The 8,030-nt window shown below is 44.5% G+C and overlaps 1 protein-coding gene across 2 annotated transcripts in view; it reads right to left on the reverse strand.

The window, feature by feature from the left end:
- LOC147034189 (interferon-induced GTP-binding protein Mx3-like) overlaps nucleotides 1-8,030 on the reverse strand; it is a 177,086-nt gene that overhangs the window by 11,991 nt on the left and 157,065 nt on the right. The window lies entirely within an intron of this gene.

The following is an 8,030-nucleotide window of genomic DNA, read 5'->3' on the forward strand; positions in this document are numbered from 1 at the left end:
CTTTTCTTTTATTCTTTGTTTCTCTCATTCTTTATCTACCTGTCGAAGGAGAAGTGAATTCTTGAAGAAAGTTTTTTTTGTAAGGCTCACTTGGCTGCACCTGGATGGGTTTGAGGGTTGTGGAGTAGCGGCTGAAACCCGAATCTTTTCCAGTTCCTCCTGATGACTCCATCTTTGCTCTACTTGTTCGGGTTCCTTCTGGTGACTCCAATGCAGCATTTGGTCTTCCGTTTGATTGGAAAGTACCTGAAACCCTCTTGTGCCTCTGCACAACGAAAGACTTGGAGACCTTTATCAGCTCACCCAATACGAAGCTGCCCGTAATGCAAACTACTGAAGATGTAGGTCAGTGCAAGGCCCGAGTCAATGGGCGTGTGCTGCACAAACCCCCAATGGATGAATGAACTGTGTATCTGGATTAGTTAGTCGGGTAAGTTTAAAGTGCATGTGCTGGTAAGTTTAAAGTGATGTTTACTGTTAATCATGTTGGGAGTGAGGGGTGAGAGATGGGGGTAACCAGAGCTCCAGAAGTATATAGCTTGTTTGGTTCTGGGGCCACACGAGAAATTATATGATGTTTTTGCATTTATTGCTGAAAGAAGTGTGTGTGTGTGTGTGTGTGTGTGTGTGTGTGTGTGTGTGTGTGTGTGTGTGTGTGTGTGTGTGTGTGTGTGTGTGTGTGTGTGTGTGTGTGTGTGTGTGTGTGTGTGTGTGTGTGTGTGTGTGTGTGTGTGTGTGTGTGTGTGTGTGGGGGGGGGGGGTCTGCTACTTTGAACTAAAGATCACATCTCCACTGTGGCCGCGAGCTTGCAGTAATAGGAAATAACGGGAACTCAACACCTCTCATCCACCGACATTTCTCATATTTCCTATTTTCTGTGAGTCCGATTTGCATTCAGGAACAGAACAATTATGGTTAACCCTTTTGAAATTACCACACTTTTGTCTAAATGCTGAAAATTGTTCAAGAGTATTAGAATTACAGGTTTTGCTCTAATAACAGCAGGTTAAAAGTGCCCGTCGAGAAGAACATTTTACTGGATCACTGAAAACACAGACATACAGTGAAAGCGCAAAAGGCCTCGTCGGCATTCATCCATCATTTCCAAGGTCACGTATTGGAAGGTGTTTGGGGTTTGATGACAATCCTTAAAAACCCTTGGAGCAAAGAAAATTGTGTAGAATTTTCTCCAGTGCGAAAATATCACTTTGTGCACTAAAATTAAGGGGATACTTTACACACTGAGAAGACACTCATTAAATGAGAATCCAATCAATGTAAAAAAGTCACATCTGTGATAACATGGGGGGGAAAAAAAAACTACAAAGTAAAATTTGAAGCGAATGTCTCTTTGTGTATGCCTGATGTCAACCACATTAGATGTCAACCTACTGTTATGTTTGTTTTCTCAATTAAAGGTCCATATTACATATACATATATATATATATATATATATATATATATATATATATATATATATATATATATATACATACATATACATATACATACATATATATATATACAGTCATGCGCCGCTTAACGATGGGGATACGTTTTGAGAAATGCGTCAAGCGATTGTCATTGTGAGAACATCAGAGAGTACTTACACAAGCCGAGATGGCATAGCCTACTACATACCTAGGCTATATGGTGTTGTTGTGAATCTGGAAGCCATGAGCACTCAGCATTCAAGTCCCCATAGCTCAGTTATTTCGATAAGTAAATGTGGATAGATAGCTCCCTTTCCCCTATGTCTAATGGGAATTAAGTGTGCATGCGCTGCGAAGTTATTTTATAGATAGGATTTTTACACTTATAATAACAACACGCCTGCACCTCGCTTCCTCAACCCAACGTAATGGCGCCCACGATGGGCGGAGTTCAAGGAATGCGGCGGCTCTCGACCAATCAGGGGGATGCGAGCGAGGTTGCCGTCAGTCGGCCAATGAGTGCCACAATACAGGACAATGTTACTCTCCCTGTTTGAGGGGCGGTCCTCCGTGATGGCCGCCACGCCCCCCCCCCAGTCCAATCAGCGGACTTAGCGCCCCTTTAGGCCAATCACAGGGGCGACAAGGGCAAGTGCACGCCAAAACTGTCCAGTGAGTGAGAGCGGGTCCGAGGAGGTGGCTCCTCCCCTCTGGAGAAGCGGTGAATAAGTGTTCAGGGCATTCTGTCTGGCAGTGAAGGTCGCGTCGCCTCGTCGCTTGGTCACCTTGTCAGCCTGATCACCTGATCATCTTGTCTGGCCTGCCGGCATTCTGTCTGATCCACCTTCGCGCCGGATGGCGTCCATCATTGCATTGTGTTGCGGGTTCGAGTCCCGCTGAACCAGATCATCGAAAACCACACGAGGGGGAGAGGTGCGAGACAGGTTCTCCCCTTCGGCTCACCTTCCCTCCCGAGCTGAAGGGCCGAATAAAGGCCATGGCCATCATTTCTTTTGGGTCTGTGCGTGTGTGTCTGTGGGCCCAGTCTATAAGTAGCAATTGTTTAAGTGCCTTGTACATTATTTGCATTTCTTCTTGGTAGTCGGTTTAACTCTGCTCTTTGTGTGTTCCCTCCCTGCCTATTGTAAATAAATCTCCATTCTGTTAAATGTTTCAGCTCGTTTCTGTTTTTCTTTCATTGGTTTAGCACGGTGCGTGTTGGGAAATTGGGAAGCGGCAAATTGTGCATTTGGACCGACGGACCTCGGTAACCATCCGATCGGGTTACGCACTGTTCGAGCACGCTAACGCCTCGTTCCGCTCGAGCTCCGCCGAGAGTGAATTTCCCTGGTAGTTTGGACGATGTGGGTATTTAGGTAAATTGAAATTGGCAATCGACCCTATCCCACGCAGTCGACCTATTGGCGATCTTTGGTCCAATAAGGGACCTGTCGGCTCCGGAGTTATCCGGGTGACGACCTATAAATTCCGGGTGTTCAGTGGAGCCGACTCTACTGCTCCATCTCGCGGTTGTGCTCGCCACCGAAACTCGGCCCCACAACAGTATAGCCTATTGCTCCTGGTATGTGACTCTACTGAATACTGTCGGAAATTGTAACACAATGGTAAGTATTTGCGTATCTAAACATAGAAAAGGTACAGTAAAAATACGGTATAAAAGATTTTTTTTCAATGGTACACCTGTACAGGGCACTTCCCATGAATGGAACTTGCAGGACTGGAAGTTGCTCTGGGTGAGTCAGTGAGTGAGTGGTGAGTGAATGTGAAGGCCTTGGACATTACTGCACACAACTGTAGATTTTATAAACACTGTACACTTAGGCTACACTAATTTTTTTTTTTTTTAAATTTCCTTCTTCAATATAAAATTAACCTTAGCTTGCTATAAAACTTTTTTACTTTATAAACTTTTAATTATTTTTTTTTACTTTTTGATGAATGCTTGGGGGGGGTCCTGGTGTTAGCGCAGTGGTTAGGGCAGCGGCTTGGGATCCAAAAAGGTCCTGAGTTCAAGCCCCGTTGGGCCACTGAATTAATACACCAGGAGGTTGACTCAGCCTGTCATCCTTCTGAGGTCGGCAAAGCGAGTACCAGTGTACTGGGCCGGTGTATATCCCGGTTCGAATAAGGTGTACCAGATCCCTGTGTCGTAAGAGGCGACCAGGGTTGTGTCAGGAAGGGCATCCGGCATAAAACCTATGCCAAATCATTATGCGGATCATAAAGGATGATCCGCTGTGGCGACCCCAAACGGGAAGGAGAAGAAGGAGGAGGAGGAGAAGGAGGAGGAGGAGGAGGAGAAGGAGGAGGAGGAGAAGGAGAAGGAGAAGGAGAAGGAGGAGGAGGAGGAGGAGGAGAAGGAGGAGAAGGAGGAGGAGGAGGAGGAGAAGAAGAAGAAGAAGAAGACTCAGCCGTGGCCACACACATTATAAAGCTACCAACAACTATGTTGTATGGTTTGGAGGTGGTAGCGCTGACAAAAAGACAGGAAGCGGAGCTGGAGGTGGCAGAGTTAAAGATGCTGCGATTCTCGTTGGGAGTGACGAGGATGGACAGGATAAGAAATGAGTATATTAGAGGGACAGCACAGGTAGGAGGGTTTGGAGACAAAGTGAGAGAGGCGAGATTGAGATGGTTTGGACATGTGCACAGGAGGGAAGCGGAGTATATCGGGAGAAGGATGCTGAGGATGGAGCCGCCAGGTAGGAGGAGAAGAGGAAGGCCAAAGAAGCGGTTCATGGATGCAGTGAAGGTGGACATGCGGGTGGTTGGAGTGTCAATGGAAGATGTGGAGGATAGAGCTAAATGGAGACGGATGATCCGCTGTGGCAACCTCTAATGGGAGCAAGAAGAAGAAGCAGAAGCAGAAGCAGAAGCAGCAGAAGAAGCAGCAGAAGAAGAAGAAGAAGCAGAACGCTTGGGGGGCATGATGAACAAAACACGAGATTAAATCAAGCACACGGAAAAATGATCCAATCAAGAGAAGCGGTAAACACGAGATGTATGAGGCTGCTGCGTAACACGGCACACTGTTTTTCAGTAAATTATGTTTTTTTTTTTAAAGTAGAAAGAGTACACTCAAAAATAACGATAAAAAGTACAGTATAGGAAATACCTAAACCAGTAACATAGTTGTTTATTAACATTATCGAGTATTATGTACTGCACATAATTGTATGTGCTATGCTGTACTTTTATACAACTGGCAGCGCTACGACAGCTACATCACCAGGAGGAGATTGGGACCATACTATGTGCAGAGAGTTGGTGCTGCTTAAGCAGTCTCCTTGGCTATTCGGCACAATCCTGAACGGGTCGCCACTCCGACACAGGATACCAGCATGCTGGCACTCATTTTTGCCGACCTCGGAAGGATGACAGGCCGAGATAATCCCACCTGGTATTAATTCAAAAGCTGAGCGGTATTTGAACTCAGGACCTGAGGATCCAAAGCACGCCACCCTAACCATTAAGCCAACACCAGGCATACATCACCAGGCGATAGGAATTCTTCAGCTCCATTAAAATCTGATGGGACCACCGTCGTTGACTGAAACGTCGTTAAGCGGCACATGACATATGTCGGGTGTCCCAAAAAAATATACAACTTTTGAAATGCTTCATTTGATCCTAAAAAAAAGCAGTAATTTTGTCACTAATGCTTCATTTCTTGTTGCAGAGACCCTGAAGTTTATTTTGATATCAAGCAAGTGCCAGAAAATGCCAAGACTGACCGTACAACAACGGACGAAAATTGTGAACTTTGGCACCAGACGAAAAGTGTCATACAGGTGCAACGTCTTTACTCGAGACATCTCGGTATCCACTTGCGCCATGCACCAAACTTTCAGACAATAAAGTGCACCATCACAAAGTTTACCAATGTGGGAACCATCTGTGACCTTCACAAGGGTCACAGTGGTCGGAAGAGGACAAGTCGTAGTGAAGAAAATATGGAAATGGTGAGACAGGCGGTCGTTCAGAGTCCAAAAAAATCGATTCAACGACTTTCTGCCGAGACAAACATTCATTAGAGCACCGTTCAGAGGATCCTTCGCCAAGACATTCATGCATTTCCATACAAAATTCAAACGGAAACGGTGCTTACTGATCAACAGAAACGCAAACGACGAGAATTTGCAAATTGGTTCTCAGGAAAGTTGGAGGAAGATGCAGACTTCCTCAAAAAATTCACATGACGGACAAACGCCATGCTCACTTGTCCGGGGAGGTAAACAAGCAGAACTTTCGGAACTGGGGAACTGAAAATCCTGGTAATGCATCAACTGATTTGGTTCCTCCATCTGTTCTCAAAGTCACCATGTGGTTGGCGGTTGGTTGGGATGGGATAATTGTTCCATACATCTTTGAAGATGACCAGGGACGCACTTGCACGGTAAACCAGAGGAACTATCGCAAAATGATTCAGGAATTCTATCTGCCTGAGCTACGTACTCAAGCCCGTAGGAGAAACAACCTGATCCAGATGAGAACCCAGTGGTTCCAGCAGGATGGGGCACCGCCCCATACAGCCAGGGAAACAAGGCATTTTCTCAACCAACATTTTGAGGGCCACTTTATCTCCCTCTACGGAGACGTTGAGTGGCCACCGTATTCCCCTGACCTTATTCCTCCAGACTTCTTCTTGTGGGGGTATCTCAAGGACAGGATCTATGGAAACCCTGGGCCTCAGCCTCTTGATCAGCTGAAGGAATACATCCACCGAGAAATCCAGAACATTCCTCAGGAAACGTTTCCCAAAGTTATGGGGAACATGACAACGCGTTTGCAGGCAGTGATCGGACAACGTGGAGCCTACATCAAACATGTGGTCTTAAAGAAAACGACGATTCTATACCAAAATTTAAATTTTGGTGGCAATTTTGACATTGGTTCAATAAACTTCAACCTTTCAGCTTTCTATCCAGCCATATATCTTTTTAAAAATATATATGTTATGACCATCCTCTTTGCAGATGAAAAGTTGTATTTTTTGGGACACCCTGTATATATATATTATAATACCAAGCTTGCACACTAGAAACTCGGCTCGCCATCACACGATCCCTATGAAATTACTGTGCCACTTAGCGGACATGCCGACAATGTTTGGGAAGTCTTGGCGTTCCATAGCACCACTTGCATTTTGCACAATGCGTATTTTTGTCATTCCCTGTGTACGGTCTGTCGTCTGCTTCCAGCTATGTTGTACTGCTAACCCGTGCAGGTGCACGGGTATCGCAAGTATGTACATATATCTTATCACCTTTTAAACCTTCAAATGTCAACAATAACACTGCGTGTAGTAAATGTGTGAAATTATTTGTGGACAATAGTGTCCTCACTGTCAGACAAAACGGTCACCGATGGTCACTTGAACCTTCAATGGTCACTTCATAGCACAGCTGTTGAACAGCCGTTTTGACTGTCAGTGATTAGCCAAGGGGTACGGGATGATTTTAATGAGCTGCACGTGATGTCTTGATATTGGCTTTAAAAAGGCCAGTGCAAAATGGGCATTTCAATCAACATGCCACGATTGTCAAGAGATCAACGGCAGTGTGCCTTGGGCATACTGCAAGGCGGATTGAGCTACTGTGAGGTGGCACGTTGCCTTGGCTGTTCACACCAGACGATATCGGCCCTGGTGGAGAGACACCCTCCACAACTCTGCAGATGACAGACCTCGATCAGGGAGGCCACGAGTCACCACTGCAAGGCAGGACAGGCAGATGGTCCTAAGTCAGACGGCTTCAGACATTGAGGACTGAGTGGGACAGAATCCAGCAGTAATCCATCCAAAGACTGGTTGGCAGTATGCGCCGACGATGCACTGCCTGTATCCAAAACAATGGTGGCCACACACGCTATTGAAAGGGGACTGACATTGCACCCTGTGCTGTTCTGGACTGTAGAACAAACTTATGAGATGGTGTATCTTGGTCAAAAACTTGATATGTCATCAATAAAATGCCAATATTTCAATTAGCAATTGTTGGTTTGTTTTATTTTGAACTGTTACAATTTTATTACATTTCAAACAAGTGGTAAGTTTATTTTGTGTTTCAGTATATATATATATATATATATATATATATATATATATATATATATATATATATATATATATATATATATATATATATAGTATGAGGAGAGAAAGAGAGACAGACATACATACAAGTAGAAGAGAGACATCAAATGCTTCTAACTTGAGTTATGGTCTCCACAATGAATTTCAAAAGGGCACATGACCTTTGACCTCTTAATCGAAAAATTTAATGAGTTCATCTTTGTACGACAGTCCATAAATGTGCTTGAGATCTCTTCAGTGGTATATATTTTATGGGAGTACCACAGATTATCAATTAATGGGCACTTGACCTCAGACCTTGTGATGTCAAAATTGAATCAGTTAATCTTTATATTACATTCCATAGTTATGCCAAGTTCAGTCAAAATCCCTTCAGCTGTTCACAACATATCATGACAATGAAAATCTGCTACATTGAGCTAAAGGTCACATGACCGCTGACCCTTTCAACCAAAAATCTAAGCAGTTCGTCTTTGCATC

The sequence above is a fragment of the Eptatretus burgeri genome, chromosome 1, assembly GCF_056783735.1.
Source record: "Eptatretus burgeri isolate ZD-2024b chromosome 1, Ebu_testis_v1, whole genome shotgun sequence".
NCBI classification, from domain to species: Eukaryota; Metazoa; Chordata; class Myxini; order Myxiniformes; family Myxinidae; genus Eptatretus; species Eptatretus burgeri.